This window comes from Ovis canadensis, chromosome 14 (assembly GCF_042477335.2).
Source record: "Ovis canadensis isolate MfBH-ARS-UI-01 breed Bighorn chromosome 14, ARS-UI_OviCan_v2, whole genome shotgun sequence".
NCBI lineage: Eukaryota > Metazoa > Chordata > Mammalia > Artiodactyla > Bovidae > Ovis > Ovis canadensis.
Genome location: NC_091258.1, coordinates 1190967 through 1213766, shown reverse-complemented (window position 1 = coordinate 1213766; position 22800 = coordinate 1190967). Strand labels below are relative to the sequence as shown.

Genomic DNA, 22800 nt, shown 5'->3' with positions numbered 1-22800 from the left:
AGGAGCGGAGCTGAGCCCAGGAAGGCTCCAGTGGCTTCTCCCAGCCTTGCGCAGCATGCTCCTTCCTGGGGAGGTAGCGTAAAAGCAAGGCAAGTCTGGGCAAGGCTCGCCCATGGCAGAGAAGCCTCGCGCCAGGAACTCTGCCAGATCGGGCCGCTGATCAGAGCTGGAACTCTGCTGTACTGGAGGCACACTTGGCCTGGGCAAGCAGGGATTTCAGCTTGACGGGGCTGGGCTGCCTCCTCTTTCCCCGAGGTGGCTCGCTTCCCTCTTGGCTGTGCACTCGCCGATCAGGCGGGGGCGCAGGGCTCCTCCAGCAGGTCTTGCCTCAGGGGCTGCTTCCCCTGAGTTGGTGCTGTGGGTGGGAACCCAGACAGGCAGGATCAGACCCCAACCACTTGCAGATGTCTCTGCTGGGGAGGAGAGTGCTAGGGAACCTACGTCTGTCATGCACTTGCTGGGCGCCCACGGAGTCAGCCTCCGGGTGTGCGGGGCTGCAGACCCCAGCCAGGGGCCCTGGGAGCCTGGTGCTCTCCGTTAGGCGCTGAGCCTGGGCGGCCAAGCAACCGCTGGAGGAGCCCTGCACCTGCCCTTCCCTTCCGTCTGACAGAGCTCACACTGCTGGAGCCCTTGGCAGTGTGCAACCCACTGGCATCTAAGCCCTCCCCAAGGAGGCCTGGGGCTTTGGTGCAAAGGCAAGGCAGAAGAGGAACTGAGGCCAGGAAGGCGCCAGTGGCGTCTCCCAGCCTCGCGCAGCATGCTCCTTCCTGGGCAGGAAGCCTAGCAGCGATGCAAGTCTGGGCAAGGCTTGCCCAGGGCAGAGCAACCTCCCGCCAGTAACTCTGCTAGATCGGGCCCCTAACGAGAGCTGAATCTCTGTGGTACTGAAGTCGCACTGGGCTCCGCCCAAGCAGGGCTTGCAGCTGCTCGCGGCTGGGCTTCCTCACGCGGCTGGGCTGCCTTTCTTCCCTGGAGTAGGCTCTTTTCCCCGCATGCTGTTCACTTGGCTTCCGGGGGGGGGGGGGCACGCTCTGTTCCTGCTGCAGGTCTTGGCTCAGGGGCTGCTCCCCCTGAGCTGGGGCTGTGGGCGGGAGCCCAGACAGGCAGGGGCAGGCCCCAACCAGCTGCACACCCCCCTGCTGGGGAGCAGAGGGCTAGGGAAGCTACGTGTGTGAGGCAGCTGCTGGGCGCCCACGAGTCAGCCTCCCAGGCATTCTTCAAGCCTCAGCCCACCAGGGCAGGCTAATAAAGAACTATGGACCCTCTTAGCCCTCACTTTAACCTATAACCCTAATGGTAACGCCCCGAACTCTAAGAAGAGGGGGGTCCCCGAATTCTAACCTGAACCCGAACCCTAACAAGTGGGGGGGGGTTGCCCGAACCCTAACCCTAAGCTTAACAATAAACCTCTAAAATAAAAAAATTTTCTGGTCTAAGCCCTGGCTCTTGCAGTCCCCTGCCCCTTAAAAGCGAAAAGGTCAGACTAGAGACTTGAACTCCTGATTTAGAGGCCATAGTCTGCCTGCCTACTGGCCCGCCTAACCCCTATGCTACAGAGGCTTACTGCTTTCAGCAGGGCTCCCGAACCCTCTTCAAGCCTCGGCCCGCCAGGGCAGGCTAATAAAGAACTATGGGCCCTATTAGGGCTCACTTTAAGCTGTAACCCCAACACTAATGCTAACCCTAACCGTAACCCGAACCCTGACCCTGACATGAACCCTAACCCAAACCCGAACTCTTAGAAGAGGGGGGATCCCCAAATTCTAACCCTAACCCTGAACCCGAACCTGAACAAGTTGGGGGGTTGCCCGAACCCTAACCCTAAGCTAAACAATAAACCTCTAAAATAAAAATAAACGTTTCTGGTCTAAGTCCCGCCTGTTGCTGTCCCCCGCCCCCTAAGAGCAAAAGAGTTAAGCTGCAGACTTGAACTCCTGACTTACAGACCATCGTCTGCCTGCTCACCAGCGCACCCAACCGCTACGCTACAGAGGCTTGCTGTTCTGACAGAGCTCCCGGACCCTCTTCAAGCCTCTGCCCGCCAGGGTCTGGCTCTATAGACTATCATGGCTGTCCTAGGTCATCTTTGCTTTCTATAGTCATAGTTTTATCCCTAAATCATAGACAGATCAGCTGAGAAAAAGCTTGGATTGTCTCGGTGGGGTGGATTTGCTTGTCCTTGTGTTTCACCTGGAGGCAGTCGCGGTCCCGCGGGCCTGTCCTGGAAGGGGGCGTGGGGGTGGGGCGCACCGTGAGCGCGTCGGGGGCGGGGCGAGCCTGGGCTGCTGGTCAGGAGCGCGGCTCACGTGAGCGGGTCTGGGGCGGGATGAACATGGCGGCGCGTCGGGGGCCAGGCTTCCCAGTTGTGCTCTCAGGGCTCGCCATTGCAGCTGGGAATGCTCGTTTCGTGGGCTCCTGGGTCCCCGTCGATTGGCATCCAGCGAGTAGAGCGCAGGGCTGTGGGCCACAGGTAAGGGAACTCGGACTGGGTGGAGCAGGGAACCATGTATTCTGCCCTCTTTGTTTGCAGTCTCGGAGCCGACTAAAATGGCGGTCGCAGAAAAGCCTCGCCTTTGGGGCCAAGGGTTTTGCCGCTTTACCCCTTTGCATAAAGCTCAGACCCGCGCGGTTTTCCCAAGCAGCCTAGTGTGTTGCTTCCTACAGGCCTGGAGAGGATAACAGGCAGGAAGGCCAGGGGTCTCCAGCCAGAGAAAATAGACTGCAAGTGTCAGACGTTTTTTTCTCTGTCTTAAGAGGCAGGAGGAGACAAAAGAGTGCTGCATTTTTTTTTCTCCATCTTGATACAAATTTAAAAGGAGGTTTCTCTGAAAATTCTGTGTTGCCATGACCACTCCTGGCTCCACCTGAATTTAACTTTTCTCAAACCTGGAACTAAGCAATGCATTTTTCTTATGGAAATGTTTGTCTTAAGGTATGCTAATGTGCTATGTATTTACCCAAGGCTCTGTCTTCAGGTCACTTCCCCCTAAAGGCTCAGAAACGACTTGACAAACCAGTATGTTTTACTCATACCTTGTTCTCTTAATCTATGTGAATGAAACTATATATTTGCTTGGAAATCTGCCTTTCTTCAAGATTCATGTCCATCATTTTATGGCCTGGGATGACTCATCTGCTGCCAATGTTATCTCAATGCTTGCTGTGGGTGAGGGGCCTGGTGCCACTCTCTGAGACATTGTCTTTCTTTCATTAGCAGACTGCTAGTGGCTCTATAACATCTGGCTAAAGACTAGCAGGGGGTACTCTTTCTTCCCCCTTTTAATGTCTATGTCAGCAGCTCTCTCGATCTCTTTTATACTTTAATAAAACTTTTAAACAGAAAACCTCTGAGCCATCAAGCTTCTTCACTTGCCCTGGATTGAATTCTCTGGAGGCCGAGAATGCTGGCATCTTTTGTGGTTTAGCAGCCACGTTTCAGCCTTTTGTAATTCATATTGAATCTTCATTTCAGATTGAAGATGCCTTCCACGGTATTGCCAACTGAAGCCTTTTCATCACTATGGAGTATCTGTCCATGTCTTTAGGGTATTTTTCAGCAATCATGTATCATTTCCAGTGTGCCAGTCTTGTCATCCTCATTCTGTCCATAGCAAAGTCTTTTATTACTGTTGATATGATTGAAAGGGAATTGTTTGTTTAAATTCCCTTTCAGATTGTTATTTGCTGGTGTATACAGATAACACTGTGTCATCATTCATTTGTATCAGTTTGGACAGCTTGATAGTTGTCTTTAGTTTCTTTAATTTCTCATAATTTAAGATGACCCTGGCTCATATATTTACAGTCTCACCCCTAGTCTCAGTCATTTCTTCAAAGAACTGTCCCTTTATTAACATTACATTATTTTTGACTGTGCTGGGTCTTTATTGCTCGTTTGTCTAGTTGTAGTGAGCAGAGGCTACCCTCTAGTTGCTGTGCCATGGCTTCTCATTGCAGTGCTTTCTCTGTTTGCAGAACTTGGGCTCTGGAGCATGCAAACTTCAAGAGTTGTTCAAGGGCTTCGTTGTCCCTGGGTGTGTGGAATCTTCTACACAGGGATTGAACCCGTGTTCCCTGCATCGGTAGGCAGATTCTTTACCACTGGGCCATCAGAGATGTTTCCTGTTCCCTTTTATTAGAGAATGATATTTAAAACATACATGTAGGAGCTCAATATGCTCACCTTTGAACATATTCAGTTAAAGGTAATTTGTGATGTCTCCAACCTGATCCACCACGACATGGACATTGTAACGTTTCCTTTTGTTTATCTGTAACTTTGCCTTCCAATGGTAAGATACCTGGCTTCCACCGCTTGTCATACACAGAATTCAGTGCTTGTCCCATGTGGTTACTGAAAAAAAAAAACCTGTCAGATTGTCTTTCAAAGGGGGCTCTGCATGCATTGCACCAGTATCTTGAGTATGTTTTTCTATGATAGTTTACTATCAGTATACCCTCAGTGGCCTATTTCAGTCACTACCAATTATGAATGGGCTTGTTTGCTCTAGTGTTCTTGGACAATTTGAGTACAGTTTCTTTGTCAGATATGCATTTTTTTAGGAAAACAGTTTTATTGATTGTTGGCTGTGTTGCATCTTTGTGTGTGGGCTTTTCTCTAGTTTTGGTGAGCATGGGCCATAACTAGTGGTTTGCAGGCTTCTCACTGCAGTGTCTCCTCTTGTTGAGGGGCACAGGCTCACGGGCTTCAGTGGCTGCAGCATGTGAACTCGGCATCGTGGCTTCCAGGATCTAGAGCACAGGTTCGGCTGTTGTGGCACACAGACTCCATAGGATGTGGGATCTTCCCATCGTAGGGATCGCACATGCATCTCCAGCACTGGCAGGTGGATTCTTTACTATGGAACCACCAGGGCATATTTTAGATTCTAGTTTTCCACACATGTATCTAGTGAAAGAGGCCAGGATCAAGAGGCATGGCAGCTGGGAATCCTCAGCCCCAGCTCTGGTGTGCTATCCAAAGCTCTGGGGCCTTTGGTGAGCAGCTCAGCTTCCCTGGGACTGTTTCCTCCCATCAGAAATGCCCTGCTTTTGGACTGTAGCCCACCAAGCTCCTCTATCCCTGGGATTTCTGAGACCAGAGTACTGTAGGTGGTGCCATTTCCTTCTCTGCTGCTGCTGCTGCTGCTGCTGCGGCTGCGTCGCTTCAGTCGTGCCTGACTCTGCGCGACCCCATAGACAGCAGCCTACCAGGCTCCTCTGTCCCTGGGATTCTCCAGGCAAGAACACTGGAGTGGGTTGCCATGTCCTTCTCCAGTGCATGAAAGTGAAAAGTGAAAGTGAAGTCACTCAGTGAAGTCGTGTCCGTCTCTTAGTGACCCCGGGGTTGCAGCCTACCAGGCTTCTCTGTCCATGGGATTCTCCAGGCAATGGTACTGGAGCGGGCTGCCATTGCCATTTCCTTCTCTACAAGATAACGTTTTGAAGATATTTTCTCCTGGATATTGCTTTTGATGAAGGAAGGGGGATCCCTTCCCAGGGCTTGAGAGTGAGTTCTTGTCTGACACTGGGCAATGAGTTGTCTGAGGAGAGGAGTGCTGTCCAAGCGAGAGGCTTTATTGGGAAGGGCTGCCGGGGTGGAGGGCAGGAGGGTGAGGGAAACGGAGAGAACCACTCTGTCACGTGGCTCACAGTCTCAGGTTTTATGGTCATTGGGTTAATTTCTGGTTTGTCTCTTGCCAGGCATTCTGAATTGGGATCTCTCTTGGGGGCACACGCATCACTCAGCTGAGATGGATTCCAGCAATGTGGATCCTGGGAGGTTGGTAGGACCTCTGAACTGGAGCCTCCCATCACCTGACCTCTCCAGAATTCTGGTTGGTGGTAGCTTGTTCGTTCCTTGTTCCTTCCCAGGGCCTCCTGTTGTAAGATGACTCCTGCAAGTGTTTTCTTTTCTCTGTTGCCTGGCCAGGGTGGGTGGTCCGTGGTTCATTTAACAGTTTGTTTTTGGTTCTCTTGAGTAAGGTCCTCCACGGGGTAAATGTATGAAATGATAAAAGGCAATGTTTTAACTAATTTATATTCATAATTTGGTAAGTTGGCTTGTTTTGTGTATGTTAGACCTGATTACCAGACCAAAGGTCATGTAGAACTTTAGTAGTTTTCTAAAATTCTATAGTTTTTAAAATGGAGTTACCTTGTTGCAAAGTTTGTGTTTATGTTCAGATTTTTTAAAAGTTATTTCTTTTTAGTTGATTGATCATTGCTTTACAATATTGGTTTGATTTGTCATACATCCACATTAGGTGTACCTATGTCCTCTTGCTCTTGAATCTCCCTCCCACCTCGCACGCATTCCCACCTCTCCAGGTTACTACTGAGCCCCAGTTTGAGTTCCCTGAATCATACAGCAAATTCCCATTGGTTGTCTATTTACAAATGTAGGTGTACCTGCATCCATGCTGCTCTCTCCATTCATCTCACCCTCTCCCTCTTGTTCCCCACCCTCGTCTGTAAGTCTGTTCTCTATGTCTGCACCTCCATTGCTGCTCTGTGAACAGACTCGTCAGTACCATCCTTCTAGATTCCATGTTTTTCTCTCTTTGACTGACTTCCCTCCCCTTTATTAGAACAAACTCAAATGTGTTCCTTTTTATGGCTGCATTCCATGCAGGCTCTGATTGTTCCTTAGCCATGTTTTGCGGAGGGTCATGGAGCTATTCTGCTCCATTTCAGTTTGGGCTTCCAGTCTGAGTGCTCGCAGCAGAGCTGCTTCTGGGTGAGCCCTCTGAGGTCTGTGAGCACCGGGCTGCCCGCTCTTCTCTTGTGGCCCGCAGGGGGCGCCAAAGGCCCCTCTGACCCGCGGGCGCAGGACGCTTTGCCTTTAGACTCTGCTCCGTGAGCAGCTGGCGGGAGCTTTGTCTCCTCAGGACCATCGGGGCTCAGGCTTCTGGATAACAGGGCTGCATCCAGGCTGAGAGGAGCAGGGTTGCCTCAGTGCCCACCAGCAGGGAGGCGCTGCAAGAGCGAAAAATGAGGATGGAGTAGACGTTTCCTGTGTCCAGCTGAGGGCTGACTGGAGGTCCATCTCAGAGGACTCAGGGGGAAAGAGCTCCGTGTGCAAAGCGGTGGGTTTTCAGTTAGATTTGCCTTAGATGATGTAGAGGATGAACACTGATGTTCTTCCGTGTAGGTGGCCATTTTCCTGTCACTGTTTCTTGAGAAGACTGTCCTTTCCTCTTCGCTCGTTCCTGGTTTGATTTTCAGGAACTGACCATGTACAGGTGGGTTCGTTTCTGGGCTCTCTATTCTCTCCTGGAGTCCATGTGTCTGTGTTCCTGCCAGTTCCTCACTGTGGTGGTCACTACAGCTCCGTGATGTAGTTTGAAGAGGGATAGGAAGATGCCTCCAGCTGTGTTCCTCTTTCTCAGAGTCTTTTTGGCCGTTTAAGGTCCTGTTCAACAGTAGCAGCCTAATATTAGGAATATTTCTATTTCTGTGAAAAATGCCATTGAATATTATTTTGTGATTGCAGTCCGTGTATTTGTTGATGACTTTGGTTGGAATGGACCTTTTAATTCCTCATTGTTCCAGTGCATGAGCGTGGAATAATTTTCTGTGTGTTTGTATTTTCTTTGGTTTCTTTATCAGTGCCTTCTAGTTTTCTGACTACTGGTTTTTTATGTTCTTGATTAAGTTTGTTGCTAGATGTTTTATTTAAGTGGGATTTTCTTAATATTTTTTTCTGATTGTTATTAGTGTATAGAAATGCAAGTGATTTTTGGACTGTAAAGGGTAGTATTTTATGATTGTAAATTAATCCAAAATGATTCAGCTTTACTGAATGTAGTCTAACAACTTTTTGTGAAGTGATGTGGAACATTTTATCTGTAAGATCTGTTTCTCCTGCAGTAGGTCATCCAGAGGACCCAAGACATGGTGGTTACTAATAGACTTCCCACACTACTTCTTCATTCCACGTGGACTCCTTCACGGGCAGTGAGCATCGCAGCTTCCCTTGAACTTCATCTGGGTAAGTCTTGGCCTGTATCAGAAAGTTTCCTGCCTGTCTGCTCTAAATTTCTTTTGTGGTATTGACATGGTTGTTTTGAAACCTAGTATACTTTCCAGTCATTTAAAATGTACAGAAAATGCCTAGCAATGGGAACAAGTGCTAGCATTTGCCACATCATCTAAAATACTCTATGTGTTTTATCCAAAATGGGTACCTTCTGCAGAACCAGCACATAATCTCCAAAATCAGGAAATCATATGGTACCTACATTATAATGTAATCCACTGCCCCACTTCCACTTTTAGCAATTGTTCAAGTGTATGAATATATCTTTTGTTTCCATCGTCATCCTTTTTTCTTTATTTAGAGTGTTACTGAGATTTTCAGTTATTTGGACAAACTTGATGGATTGAAAGCAGACATGGTGAATAAGGGTTCTGGGTGGCCTTTTCTATGTGGATTTCTTTTTCACTGAAGATGGTTTTAATATTTATTCATGTGGTAACATGTATGAATCCTGCATTCTTTCTCCCCCCCCCCCCATAGTAATTAAAAATAAATAATATGCCATTTACCATTTAGATATTTGTAAGCATACAGTGTTGTAGCAGACAACCTTTTCTTGTTTTGCAAACCAGTTTAATAATGTGCACCTTGTGCGTGCTTTGGAGAAACTCAGGAAACTGAGTCAGTGACTGAAATGGCCCAAGATATCACCTTAGATTCCATCTTCATCTGAAAACAAAACAGGCACTTTCTGGTGGTCCAGTGGCTGAGACTGGACACTCCCAAAGAAGGAGGCCCAGGTTCATTCCCTGATCCAAGAGCTAGATCTCCCATGCCACAAAGGAGAATTTGCATGTTGTAGCTAAATATCTGGCTTACCTCAATGAAGGTTGACCTGGCGCAGCCAAATTAAAAAAGAAACAAATATTTTACAGATACAACCAAAGGAAAGGAAGGGTATGGTTGTTGTGCAGATTTACGGCTTAGCTTTCCCTATCGATAGAAAAGAAAAAAGAGTTTCAAAAGACTGTGTCTCATCCTTCTATCTGGCATATAGAGAGGATTCCTTTGAAATGAGATTTCTCTGGTAAATGTGACTCACAGAAGAGCTGTCTTGAACTTGGGTTTCAGAGATGATCATGTGTCCTCTAAAAAAAAAAGTTAATTGGGTCCCACTAATTCTCATGCTGAGGTGGTATATTTTGTGGTAGCATTTGCTCCCCTTCACTTTGGATGTATCCCCATTTGTTTACACTGTCATCTACTGAAGACATCCTGATATTTGAAAGTTTTTAGTTATTACAAGTAGAGCTGTTGTATATAATCATGTGATACTTTTTGTCTGGACGTTTTCAAAGCTGTTTAGTAAGTGCTAGCCATATAGTATTCAGGTCACAGGTGAGCTTTGTTTAGCTGTGGAAAAATCCAGCTATGTTTCTCTGTGGCATGTGGGATCTTCTGGGGTAAGGGATCAAACTAGAGTGTCTTGCATTGTCAGGCAGATTCTTTACCACTGAGCCACCGGAGAAGTTGTGCCCTACCCCCGTTTTTTTTTTTTTGAGTTTACTGGATCTAATAGGTGTGCAGTGCTACCTCACTGTTATTTTAGTTTGTAATTTCCTAATGATATGTGATTTTGAGTCTTTTTGATAGGCTTATTTGCTATCTTTATATTTTTGTAGGCCAGGTGTTTAGGTGTATACATTTTTTATGAGATTGTTCTAGATTTTTTGGTATATTTGGAGTACAATCCTTTATCAGATATGTATTTTATAAATATATTTTCCTGTGGCTTGTGTTTAAGTTTTGTGAATAAGGTTTTTCACAGTTTAAATGTCTAATTCTTTAAAGTTAATGTTATATATGTTTTATATCCTTTTTTGGATAGACTTTAGTGTGTTGTTGTTGTTGTTGTTAAATTTTATAAGCAGAAGTGAGGTACTGTAGATACAGTTTTAAGCTAAGCTGAGGTACCATAGATACAGTTTTGCCTTTTGTCTGTTAAGAAGTTTGAGTGAGTTTGGTGTACACTGTATATAACATTATGTCTACATTCATTTGACTGGATATAGCTTCCAATTATTTGTCTAATTGGTTTTGGAGATATCACGGGAAGTCAGTTTTTCCAAGGGAAACTGAGGTCCATGAAACATGAACTCTTTTCGATCGGTCGGAATCACTCTCTGCTATTTCTGACAGATTTGACTTGTTTGGATATCTCATATGAGTGGAATCACAGAACGTTTGTCTTTTCTTGGTCTGGTTTATTTCACATGATCTAATGACCATAAGGTTTGTCCACATTGTCGCATTGTCAGAATTACTGACTTTGAAGGGCCGAATCAGATTCCATTGTGTGTATACCACAGTTTGTTTATGGAATTGGCTGCCATGGACACTTAGATCACTTCTGTTTGTTTGCCAGTGTGAATCATGCTGTTGTGAGTATGACGGAAGAAGTATCCATTTTTTCAGCCCCCTTTCCCAATCCTTTTGGGTACATAGCTTGAATTGGAATCGAACTATGTATTTATTCCATGTGTTTGTTTTGGAGTCATTTCTGTAATGTCTTGCAGAGTGGCAGCACCATTTAATGTACTTTTTCGTATGGTGGAATACCGTTCAAGCTTCTGAATATACCTTGTGTTGCATATTCAGTCTCCCACCAACGGACACTTGAATGAGTTCTACCTTTGAGCTATTGTGAATGTCACTATGAGTATTTGTGTACCAGTTTTTGTTTGAATTATTAACAAGTACATTACTATATATAAAAGAAGCCACAAGGACCTACTGTACAGTTTAGGAAACTATTAAATATCTTATGATAATGTATAATGGAAGAGAATCTCAAAAGGAATATATGAAAAGCACATAGTAACCATGATATTTATTGTGCCAACACTATGAGTTATCATAGCACTACTCAACGTGTATTTATACATGTCAGTAAAATATTCACATCTGTAAGGATATTATAAAAAATTATATAAAAAATCAAGAATTCAAACAGAGATTAAATAAACTTCCTGTCATTGCTCATCATCATTTATACATTCATACTACCTGTAACACTCATTGTATAAGTGCTGGACTAGCAATTGATGTTCTCGTAAACCAAGAGATTGTGAAGGTGTAAGGAAATATAGCTTATTGAATTCCTTAATGAAGGATTATAGAACTCTATGTCCATGAAGTGAATGAAATTCCATTTTATTGAACCACATTCTTACTAGAGTGATGAGCTTCCACCCCACCCAACGTTAGTTCACAATGAAATCCTGCAGTCCTCTGGCCTCAATGTCTGCTTCCTGCTACCGAGAAAGAAAAGATGAGGAAGTCCTGACAAAACCGATGCTATTTTTCTTTTTCTGATTTGTATTTTATCGCAGGGCTTGGCAAAAAGAGGGCCCAACCTGTTTTTAGAGTTCCATCCCAAGGGTCCCTCTGGCATGTTCCCTATGTTGACAAAGTGCTGATTATTTTCAACAAAGGACAATGATCTGCACTTCACTATCTGTTGCTTGAGCTGGAATAGCGGGCATCCCTTGAAGTGCATTCCTTCATGCTGAAGTAGGCATCCCTGAAGCAATAGTATAAGAGGAACACATTTATCACGTAGACATCGCAGCCCATGCATTTGTAATAATTTTTCAGTTATACCCATCATCATCGGAGGAACTGACTTGTCCCAGTAACAACGAGAGTACCCAGTATAACAGTTCCTTGACTTATGAGTACTTCCTATGAGTACCCTTATGAGTACTTCTTCCAATGTTGTTTCTCCTACTTTGGTCATGAACAGTAGAAGCTGATGGCAGTGGTCCTTGAAATGTATGTCGATTCCTAGGTGGCACAGTTGATAAATAAAAAATCTGCCTACCAGTGCAGGAGGGGGAAGTGATGTGGGTTTGATCCCTGGTTCAGGAAGATAACAATTCATACACATGTTTTATGTGAACCAGTTTGATACTCATGAGTTTTTTCTTCTGTATACAGAAAAACAAATGCTGTTCAAGGACACTGAAAGAACCCTGATGTTGAAAATCAGATCTGTATTGTGAGCAATGCTTAGATATCCATGAGTCGAAGCATAGTATTATGCCTATCATCCTTGTATTTCTCTCAGTGAAATATGTTGAGGAAAACTCTTCATTCGTGGTCTAGATTCACGAAGAAGCTAAATAGCATTCATCCTTTACGTTGACAACTGTGAATTTAAATCTCCTGTGAATCCTATGTGACAACCACACATACCAACATGAGTTATCAGTATTATATCAATATTTTTAGTCCTATTGTATGTCAACTAAAAAAATCAGTATATAATTGTACATGAAGTCAAGACATAAAATCAGTGCAAATACAAAATGTTCCATCCTTTGAGAAAGGGAGAAAAACATCTCTGTGCTTAGCCTATTGCATTTTTATGTATTAGACCCTTAAGTAGTTTATTCACCACACCCTGTGAATGATTCACAAATCTTCAGAGAAGAAAGGATCATTTCTCTTGAACAATGAGTAGTTCAACTATTCTCAAAGCAAAGCCATAAGTGAGTCTTATTTTGGGTGAGACCATGAAAACTCAGCGTTTTCATTATGCTTGTGCTTATGATGGGAGGAGGTCTGAGAAAGCACTTCTGAAGGTTTATTCATACCAGTCGTTCTCATATGTATCGAGTCTTTAAAGGTCGAATCACCAAGGTGTTGCTTCTACACTTGTACTAGGCTGAGCAGCAACATTCCCTTTCTCCGTAAGTGCAGTAGACGTGTTCCCAACCTGTCTGTCTTCTGTCCTCTGGAGTATGCATTGCTTGAGCTCATCACAGCCTAGTAGATGGAAATCATCAGGATATTCTGGAAACCCTTTTTATTTCAGTCTGTTCAGGAGGTTACCACTGCTGCAAACCTCTGGATTTTACCAAGCGCTTTTAACAACCTCAGATGAAGGATATAAGTCAACACTGGTGACAGCCACGGGCTTCCATGGCCTATCCATGATTGTTGGCTTTGCTTTCATAATCATCCTGTTTCTTATACCAGCTAAACTGTCAGTGTATTTTTTAATTACCATTTTATCTTTGATGGTTTTTAGAGCTATTATGGATTTTCCTATATATCTTCACTTATCGGTGAGGGTCTTATGTTAGTAGTAGTTATGACAACTGACTTTCTGTCTGTTAGCTGTGGCAGAATAAAAAAAGAATGACCCACTGTATATTATTAATATTATGTATCAATATATTGTTAGTTTTATTGTTTGCAGTCATCCAATTCCAAGTTTCTGAAATAAACTTTCAGAAAAATCACATCCTTTTGAATGCCCATTTGACTGAATAGGAGCACGGAAATGTTCTTCCATAAAATTGTTTACAGTTTCCATTCCGTTTCTCCTGTTTGATGTAGATATTGGCCTTTGGTTCTATCAGTAGCTTTGCAAGTAAAAAAAAAAATTAATTAGAGCTCGTATGGTAATTTTACTGTTAGCAATAAGTTTAGCATAAAATGAACACAGAAGAGGTTACAGTAGACCAAATATGAAAGTCAGTTTAAAAGAAAACATAGTGTTGAATGTTTACAGTAGGAATATAGTTATGAAGTTCCTTTATTATTATTCTATCCTTTCCTTTTGTTTTGCAGGGGTGTTAATGTACAGATTCCAGTACTATGGCTAGAGCGAATAATAGTATCATTATTCTTGAGAGCAACTCTACTAAGTCTTCACGCTCATGTCACTCAAGGTTTTTTAATACCTATTATGTTAGTCGTGTTTGTAGTTTGTGAAGTCACATAAGTTGCATTCATTCAAGCAATAGTATCAAACAGCTATGGCATCAATTATAGATGTGAATCGATATCGAATGTGAATCCATTTCACTGTGACAAGTTATTATTGTAGATATTCTATTCATGCCAGTAACAAAGCTGTGCAGAAATAATACAATGTTTATTAAGAAAATAAGATTTACTAATTTGTTTTATTATTCTATTTCTTTTAAACAGATTTAATGACAACAGGCTCAACTTTTCATTCACTTGTATGACTATGAGCAGTTTGACCAAGTTGAAGAAGATGACTCGTTTGTAGTCTTCCTCATCAGCTCATTCCATCTACTGGCTTTAAAATCATTTAGTACAGAGCTCACCGTCTAGGTGTTCATCCAGTGTTTTGTTTGCTTATCATGCAGGATCATTTTAAAAGGAAAAGTATGTGTGTATGAGTTAGAGCTCTGATCCCAGGAGTCCATGTAGAAGCTTCCCCTGAGAAATGTATCGTTTTTGCACCAATGCTACTGAAATGTGTGAATGTGGTATACCACGCGTCCCAATAAGTGTAAACAGCGTCATAGGCTACTTATTTGAAATGACCAGTACTCATGACATTCCATTCAACTGAGGACTAAATATAGCCAACGTAGGCTGTGTTTGCCAAATAGACTTTGAAGTATTCTTCACACAGTCCTTCATCGATGCCAGTTTTCAGATCGAAGAAACCCTTGCTCCATGAAGTTTGTGAACACATATACTCATGTTTTGTTTGAGATTTTAAAGTCATTCTTCAGTTTTGTTGGAGGAATGGTTCTGTATATGCCCCGTGGATCCCCAAATCCACTGATGTTCATGTGTCTTGGGGCTTCCCAGGTGGTTCTAGTGGTAAAGAACATGCAGAACATACCCATGCAGGAGACATGGGAGGTATGGATTCCATCCCTGGGGCAGGAAGATCTCCTGAGGGAGAGCATGGCAACCCCCTCCAGTATCTTTGCCTAGAGAATCTCATGGAGAGAGGAGCCTGGTGGGGCCTAGTCCATATGATCCCAAGGAGTTGGACACAATGTAAGTGACTTCGCACAGCACATGATTCGTTGTCATAGCTAATATAATGGAGATGACATAAAAAGAAGCACCAGCGGGCGAAAGTCAATATCCATCACTTTTAAACTTTGGAATGTATTGTGATATTTTACATCCATATTTGTATGACTTGATAGTTGGAGAATCGATGCATGTGAAGGCCTGGTTGTGTTATATGTATGTTGAGGGAAGATATATTTTTATGTGGTTTGACATATAGGTCCCATTTCATTCGTAGACATATGCATACTCATCACTTATCATCATTTTTTTTTTTTTGAAAAGACCATTGTTTGGAAAGGTTGTTGTCTAACCATGAAAGATGCTTGAATTCTTGGGCTCCTTAGAGGAAGAATTCAACCCGGGGCCAGTGATGAGGCTTGATCAGTCAGAGCTTTTGTGTCCCAACGTTTTATTAAAGTATAAAAGAGAGAAAGCTTCTGACATAGACATCAGAAGGGGGCAGAAAGAGTGCCCCCCTACTCATCTTTGGCTGGATGTTATCTAGCTACTAGCAGTCTACTCATTAGAGAAAGGAATGGCAGCAGACCCCTCACCCACAAGATATATGGAGATGACCGTGGCACCAGGTGAGTCATCCTGGGCCATAAAACGATTGATATGAGCAAATGGATAGCTTCATTCACATAGATCAGGAGAGCCATGTATGAGTAAAGCATATTGGTTTGTCAAGTCAGTTCTGAGCCTTTAGGCAGAACCTACTTGAAGATAGAGTCTAGGGTAAATACATAGTACATTCACATAGCTTAAGGCAAACCTTTCCATGAGAAAAATGCCTTGGTCAGCTCAAAGTATGAGAAAAGTGAAGTTCAGGCGGAACCAGGTGTCATTATAGCAACACAGAATTGTAAGAGAAAATCTCTGTTTAAATTTGTATCAAGAAGGGGAAAAAAGATAACAGCTTGTTTCCTCCTGCCTCGGAAGTGACAGATAACAACTGTCTGACACTTGCACCCCATTTCCTCCCTTTGGAGACCCCTGGCCTTCCTGGCTGTTACCCTCTCAGTTTCATTCATTGAGCGTTTTCTGCCTTGTGAAACATTGGGCATAGAAGTATGTGTTTATTTAGGGGTATTTCATCCAATTTCATTTAAATGCATATGTGAATTAGAAAGTTTGACATGCTGTTGCTTTGTATACCGATTGGGAAATGTGAGCCTCCAAGCTTAATTTAGTTTTTCATGTTCATTTTTCTTTTTAGGGGTACAAAGAAAAATAATATGACTGTTAAGATCAGCTTTCGTATTTTTTGCCAAATATGAATTGGGATCACATCGATCAGAGATGAGTCTGTGCATGAAAGCCCTAATAACTAATGCTAATTGACTTCACTACCATGGGATGTTTTCATATCTATTGAGGATTTACTTCATGTATTTCGATTTTAACTTTCTGTCTTACAGCCTTGTTTGTAGATCAAAGCTATTTGAAATTGTCATCTGGTTTCAAATGGCTTGTGAGGTTATTCATGAGTGGTTCATAAAACCGAATGGATTGTACGTAGCCATACTTTGTTGTCATTCTATGAATTTGAAGAATGTCTGAAGAATGTCTGCAGTTATGCCTTAAAGATTCATACAATTGATGTCCAATATTTATCTCAAAAGACTTGCTTTCAATTTGTAGTTTCCTATGCGTATGTCTTTCTTTATGGATTTGGGTAGAACTTGTATTGGAACACTGAAAAATCTGTGATATCAACCGTGCTGACCTTTCTGGTGGTCATCATTAAGATTTTCACGCTCTATGGATCCTAGTGGAAACAGGTGCTGTTCATCCTACTTTTGTGAAGATTGAACTCATCGTAGAAAGTGGAATTTGTTGAAATATTTATGGTATAAATAAATCTTGTCTCTATAATTACCCAGAGTCCTGGTGCGTATTTGATTGCTAAGTTATAAAATGTATGAGATAGATGTGATCCATCAATGGCGACTGGATAAGTGGTGGAGAGGTATTTTGGTGATGCAAGAGATTTAAATGATATGATCATAGTATTTATATCCCTTTTATGTGGATAATGGGTCTTGGATCCATGTTTGAAACCTTACAACCTCGTCTTTTGTTATGCATGGGAAGTGTCAAAAATGAAGAAGATGCAGGTAGGTACTTCAAGGGTAAGTATAGGGCTGAGGGCGTGACTATGATGTGGGTTAGGGTTAGGATGTGGATGGGGGTCCGGTTAGGGTAGGGTAAAGGTTAGAGTTCGTGGAGGAGCCCTCCAAACTTGTTAGGGTGAGGGGTGAGGTGTGAGGGTTCAGGATGAGGGTGAGGGTAAGGATTCAGGGTGAGGGTTAGGATTCAGGATGAGGGTGAGGATTCAGGGAGAGGGTGAGGGTGAGGGTTCAGGGAGAGGGTGAGGGTGAGGGTTCAGGGAGAGGGTGAGGGTGAGGGTTCAGGGTGAGGGCGTGGGTGAGGGTAAGGGTTCGGGGTGAGGGTTCAGAGTGAGCGTTCAGGGTGAAGGTGTGGGCCTCACATCTGATACAGGATTGTACTCCAAATATACCCATCCCTTCCCTTGAACAGACCTCTCACTATGGGAGCCCTTGGCAGTGTGGAACCCACCGGCCCCTAAGGCCTCCCAAAGGACGCCTGGGGCCTAGGTGCAAAGGCAATACAGGAGTGGAGCTGAGGCCAGGAAGGCGCCAGTGGCGTCTCCCAACTTCGCAAAGGCTGCTCCTTCCTGGGTAGGAAGCCTAGCAGCGAGGCAAGTCTGGGCAAGGTTCGCCCAGGGCAGAGCAGCCTCGCACCAGGAACTCTGCCAGATCGGGCCTCTGAGCAGAGCTGGAGCTCTGCCATCCTGGAGGCGCACTCCACTCCGCCCAAGCAGGGCTTGCAGCCTAAGGCGGCTGGGCTGCTTCGTCTTCCCCCTAGGAAGCTCGATTCCCGCATGCTGTTCACTCGGCTTCCAGGCGCCGGCTCCCTGCCCCTCCTTACGGTCGAGGATCAGGGGCTGCTTCCCCTGAGCTGGGGCTGTGGGCAGGAGCCCAGACACACAGGTGCAGGACCCAACCACCTGCACACGTCTCTGCTGGAGAGGAGAGCGCTAGGGAACCTACGTGTGTGAGGCAGCTACTGGGCGCTCACGGAGTCAGACTCGAGGTGTGCGGGGCTCCAGAGCCCCGCCAGGGGTCCAAGGAGCCTGGTGCTCACCGTGCGGCGCTGAGTCTGGGCTGTCAAGCAACCGCTGGAGGAGACCTGCACTTGCCCTTCCCTTGCATCTGACAGAGCTCTCCCTGCTGGAGCCCTTGGCAGTGTGCAACCCACCGGCCCCTAAGCCATCCCCAAGGACGCCTGGTGCAAAGGCAAGGCAGGAGCAGAGCTGAGGCCAGGAAGGCGACAGTGGCATCTCCCAGGCTCAAGGAGCCTGCTCCTTCCATGGCAGGAAGCCTAGCAGCCAGGCAAGTCAGGGCAAGGCTCGGCCAGGGCAGAGCAGCCTCAGACCAGGAACTCTGCCAGATCGGGCCTCTGAGCAGAGCTGGAGATCTGCCATACTGGAGGCGCGCTCAGATCCAGCCAAGCAGGGCTTGAGCCGCACGTGGCTGGGCTGCCTCTTCTTACCTCGAGGAGGCTTGCCACCTTGAATGCTCTTCCTTCGGCTTCCAGGCGCGGAAGCTCTGTGCCTCCTGCAGGTCTTGGCTCAGGGGCTGCTTGCCCTGAGCTGGGGCTGTGGGCGGGAGTCAAGACACGCAGGGGCATACCCCAAACTGCTGCACACTTCTCTGCTGGGGAAGAGAGTGCAAGGGAACGACATGTGAGAGGCAGCTGATCGGCACCCACGGAGTCAGCCTCCAGGTATGCCGGGATGGAGACCCCAGCCAGTGGCCCTGGGAGGTGCGTTTCTTCGTGCGGCGCTGAGTCTCGGCGACCAAGCAACCGCTGGAGGATCCCTGCACTTGCCCTTCCCTTCCCTCTCACAGAGCTCGCCCTGCCTGAGCTCTTGGCAGCATGCAAGCCACCGGCCCCTAAGCATTACCCACGGACGCCTGGGGTCTAGGTTCAAAGGCAAGGCAGATGAGGAGCTGAGGTCAGGAAGGCGCCAGTGGCGTCTCCCAGGCTCACGCAGCCTGCTCCTTCCTGGGCAGGAAGCCTAGCAGTGAGGCAAGTCTGGGCAAGGCTCGCCCAGGGCAGAGCAGCCTCGCGCCAGCAACTCTGCCAGATCGGGCCTCTGAGCAGAGCTGGAGCCCTGCCGTCCTGGAGGCACACTCGGCTCCAGCCAAGTAGGGCTTGAATCAAAGGGGGCTGGGCTGCCTCTTCTTCCCTCGAGGAGGCTCGCCTCCCCGCCAGCTGTTCACTCGGCTTCCAGGTGGGGGCGCTCTGCGCCTCCTGCAGGTCTTGGCTCAGGGGCTGCTTGCCCTGAGCTGGGGCTGTGGGCGGGAGCCCAGGCACGCAGGGGCAGGCCCCAACCAGCTGCACACGTCTCTGCTAGGGAGGAGAGCGCTAGGGAAGCTACGTGTGTGAGTCAGCTGCTGGGTGCCCAGGGAGTCAGCCTCCGGGTGTGCGGGGCTGCAGACCCCAGCCAGGGGCCCTGGGAGCCTGGTGCACTCCGTGCGGCGCTGAGTCTGGGCGGCCAAGCAACCGCTGGAGGAGCCCTGCACTAGCCCTTCTCTTCCCTCGCACAGAGCTCTTCCGGCTTGAGCCCGTGGCAGTGTGCAACCACTGGCCCCTAAGCCCTCCCAATGGACGCCTGGGGCCTAGGTGCAAGGGCAAGGCAGGAGCGGAGCTGAGGCCAGGAAGGGGCCAGTGGCGTCTCCCAGCCTCGCGCAGCCGGCTCCTTCCTGGGCAGGAAGCCTAGCAGCGAGGCAAGTCTGGGCAAGGCTCGCCGAGGGCAGAGCAGCCTCGCGCCAGCAACTCTGCCAGATCGGGCCTCTGAGCAGAGCTGGAGCTCTGCCGTCCTGGAGGCGCACTCGGCTCCAGCCAAGTAGGGCTTGAGCCAAACGAGGCTGGGCTGCCTCTTCTTCCCTCGAGGAGGCTCGGCTCCCCGCCAGCTGTTCACTCGGCTTCCAGGTGGGGGCGCTCTGCGCCTTCTGCAGGTCTTGGCTCAGGGGCTGCTTGCCCTGAGCTGGGGCTGTGGGCGGGAGCCCAGGCACGCAGGGGCAGGCCCCAACCAGCTGCACACGTTTCTGCTGGGGAGGAGAGCGCTAGGGAAGCTACGTGTGTGAGGCAGCTGCTGGACTCCCAGGGAGTCAGCCTCCGGGTGTGCGGGGCTGCAGACCCCAGCCAGGGGTCCTGGGAGCCTGGTGCACTCCGTGCAGCGCTGAGTCTGGGAGGCCAAGCAACCGCTGGAGGAGCCCTGCACTAACCCTTCCCTTCCTTCGCACAGAGCTCTTCCTGCTGGAGCCCTAGCCACGGGCCCCTAAGCCCTCCCCAAGGACGCCTGGGGCCTAGGTGCAAAGGCGAGGCAGGAGCGGAGCTGAGGCGAGGAAGGAGCCGGTGGCGTCTCCCAGCCTCGCGCAGCCGGCTCCTTCCTGGGCAGGAAGCCTAGCAGCGAGGCAAGTCTGGGCAAGGCTCGCCCAGGGCAGAGCAGCCTCGCGCCATCAACTCTGCCAGATCGGGGCTCTGAGCAGAGCTGGAGCTCTGCCGTCCTGGAGGCGCACTCGGCTCCAGCCAAGTAGGGCTTGAGCCAAAGGAGGCTGGGCTGCCTCTTCTTCCCTCGAGGGGGCTCGCCTCCCCGCCAGCTGTTCACTCGGCTTCCAGGTGGGGGCGCTCAGCGACTCGTGCAGGTCTTGGCTCAGGGGCTACTTGCCCTGAGCTGGGGCTGTGGGCGGGATCCCAGGCACGCAGGGGCAGGCCCCAACCAGCTGCACACGTCTCTGCTGGGGAGGAGAACGCTAGGGAATCTACGTGTGAGAGGCAGCTGCTGGGCGCCCAGGGAGTCAGCCTCAGGGTGTGCGGGGCTGCAGACCCCAGCCAGGGACCCTGGGAGCCTTTTGCACTCCGTGCGGCGATGAGTCTGGGCAGCCCAGCAACCGCTGGATGAGCCCTGCACTAGCCCTTCCCTTCCCTCGCACAGAGCTCTTCCTACTGGAGCCCTTGGCAGTGTGCAAGCCACCGGCCCCAAAGCCCTCCCAAAGGACGCCTGGGGCCTAGGAGGCCAGGAAGGCGCCAGTGGCGTCTCCCAGCCTCGCGCAGCCGGCTCCTTCCTGGGCAGGAAGCCTAGCAGCGAGGCAAGTCTGGGCAAGGCTCGCCCAGGGCAGAGCAGTCTCGCGCCAGCAACTCTGCCAGATCGGGCCTCTGAGCAGAGCTGGAGCTCTGCCGTCCTGGAGGCGCACTCGGCTCCAGCCAAGTAGGGCTTGAGCCAAACGAGGCTGGGCTGCCTCTTCTTCCCTCGAGGAGGCTCGGCTCCCCTCCAGCTGTTCACTCGGCTTCCAGGTGGGGGCGCTCTGCGCCTCCTGCAGGGCGTGGCTCAGGGGCTGCTTGCCCTGAGCTGGGGCTGTGGGCGGGAGCCCAGGCACGCAGGGGCAGGCCCCAACCAGCTGCACACGTCTCTGCTGGGGAGGAGAGCGCTAGGGAAGCTACGTGTGTGAGTCAGCTGCTGGGCGCCCAGGGAGTCAGCCTCCATGTGGGCGGGGATGCAGACCCCAGCCAGGGTCCCTGGCAGCCTGGTGCACTCCCTGCGGCGCTGAGTCTGGGCGGCCAAGCAACCGCTGGAGGAGCCCTGCACTAGCCCTTCTCTTCCCTCGCACAGAGCTCTTCTGGCTTGAGCCCTTGGCAGTGTGCAAGCCACTGGCCCCTAAGCCCTCCCAATGGACGCCTGGGGCCTAGGTGCAAGGGCAAGGCAGGAGCGGAGCTGAGGCCAGGAAGGCGCCAGTGGCGTCTCCCAGCCTCGCGCAGCCGGCTCCTTCCTGGGCAGGAAGCCTAGCAGCGAGGCAAGTCTGGGCAATGTTCGGCCAGGGCACAGCAGCCTCGCGCCAGCAACTCTGCCAGATCGGGCCTCTGAGCAGAGCTGGAGCTCTGCCGTCCTGGAGGCGCACTCGGCTCCAGCCAAGCAGGGCTTGAGCCAAACGAGGCTGGGCTGCCTCTTCTTCCCTCAAGGAGGCTCACCTCCCCGCCAGCTGTTCACTCGGCTTCCAGGTGGGGGCGCTCTGCGCCTCCTGCAGGTCTTGGCTCAGGGGCTACTTGCCCTGAGCTGGGGCTGTGGGCGTGAGCCCAGGGACGCAGGGGCAGGCCCCAACCAGCTGCACACGTCTCTGCTGGGGAGGAGAGCGCTAGGGAAGCTACGTGTGTGAGGCAGCTGCTGGGCGCCCAGGGAGTCAGCCTCCGGGTGTGCGGGGCTGCAGACAAAAGCCACGGGCCCTGGGAGGCTGGTACACTCCGTTCGGCGCTGAGTCTGTGCGGCCAAGCAACCGCTGGAGGTGCCCTACATTTGCCTTTCTTTCCCTCTCACAGAGCTCTCCCTGCTGGAACCCTTGGCAGTGTGCAAGCCACCGGTCCCTAAGCCCTCCCTAAGGACGCCTGGGGCCTAGGTGCAAAGGCAAGGCAGGACCAGAGCTGAGGCCAGGAAGGGGCAAATGGCGTCTCCCAGCCTCGCGCAGCCTGCTTCTTCCGGGCAGGAAGCCTAGCAGCCGGGCAAGTCTGGGCAAGGCTCGCCGAGGGCAGAGCAGCCTCGCGCGAGCAACTCTGCCAGATCGGGCCTCTGAGCAGAGCTGGAGCTCTGCCGTCCTGGAGGCGCACTCGGCTCCATCCAAGTAGGGCTTGAGCCAAACGAGGCTGGGCTGCCTCTTCTTCCCTCGAGGGGGCTCGCCTCCCCGCCAGCTGTTCACTAGGCTTCCAGGTGGGGGGGCTCAGCGACTCGTGCAGGTCTTCGCTCAGGGGCTGCTTGCCCTGATCTGGGGCTGTGGGCGGGAGCCCAGGCACGCAGGGGCAGGCCCCAACCAGCTGCACACGTCTCTGCTGGGGAGCAGAGCGCTAGGGAATCTTCGTGTGTGAGGCAGCTGCTGGGC

At 49.1% G+C, this 22800-nt stretch overlaps 1 long non-coding RNA gene across 1 annotated transcript; it reads left to right on the top strand.

The window, feature by feature from the left end:
* Window positions 1-2291: 2291 nt before the first annotated feature.
* On the top strand, window positions 2292-16729 carry LOC138419450 (uncharacterized). The gene is made up of 4 exons (XR_011248976.1): window positions 2292-2470; window positions 5704-5837; window positions 7873-7993; window positions 13985-16729. It is a non-coding gene; the product is annotated as an uncharacterized lncRNA (long non-coding RNA).
* The last annotated feature ends 6071 nt before the right edge of the window (window positions 16730-22800 follow it).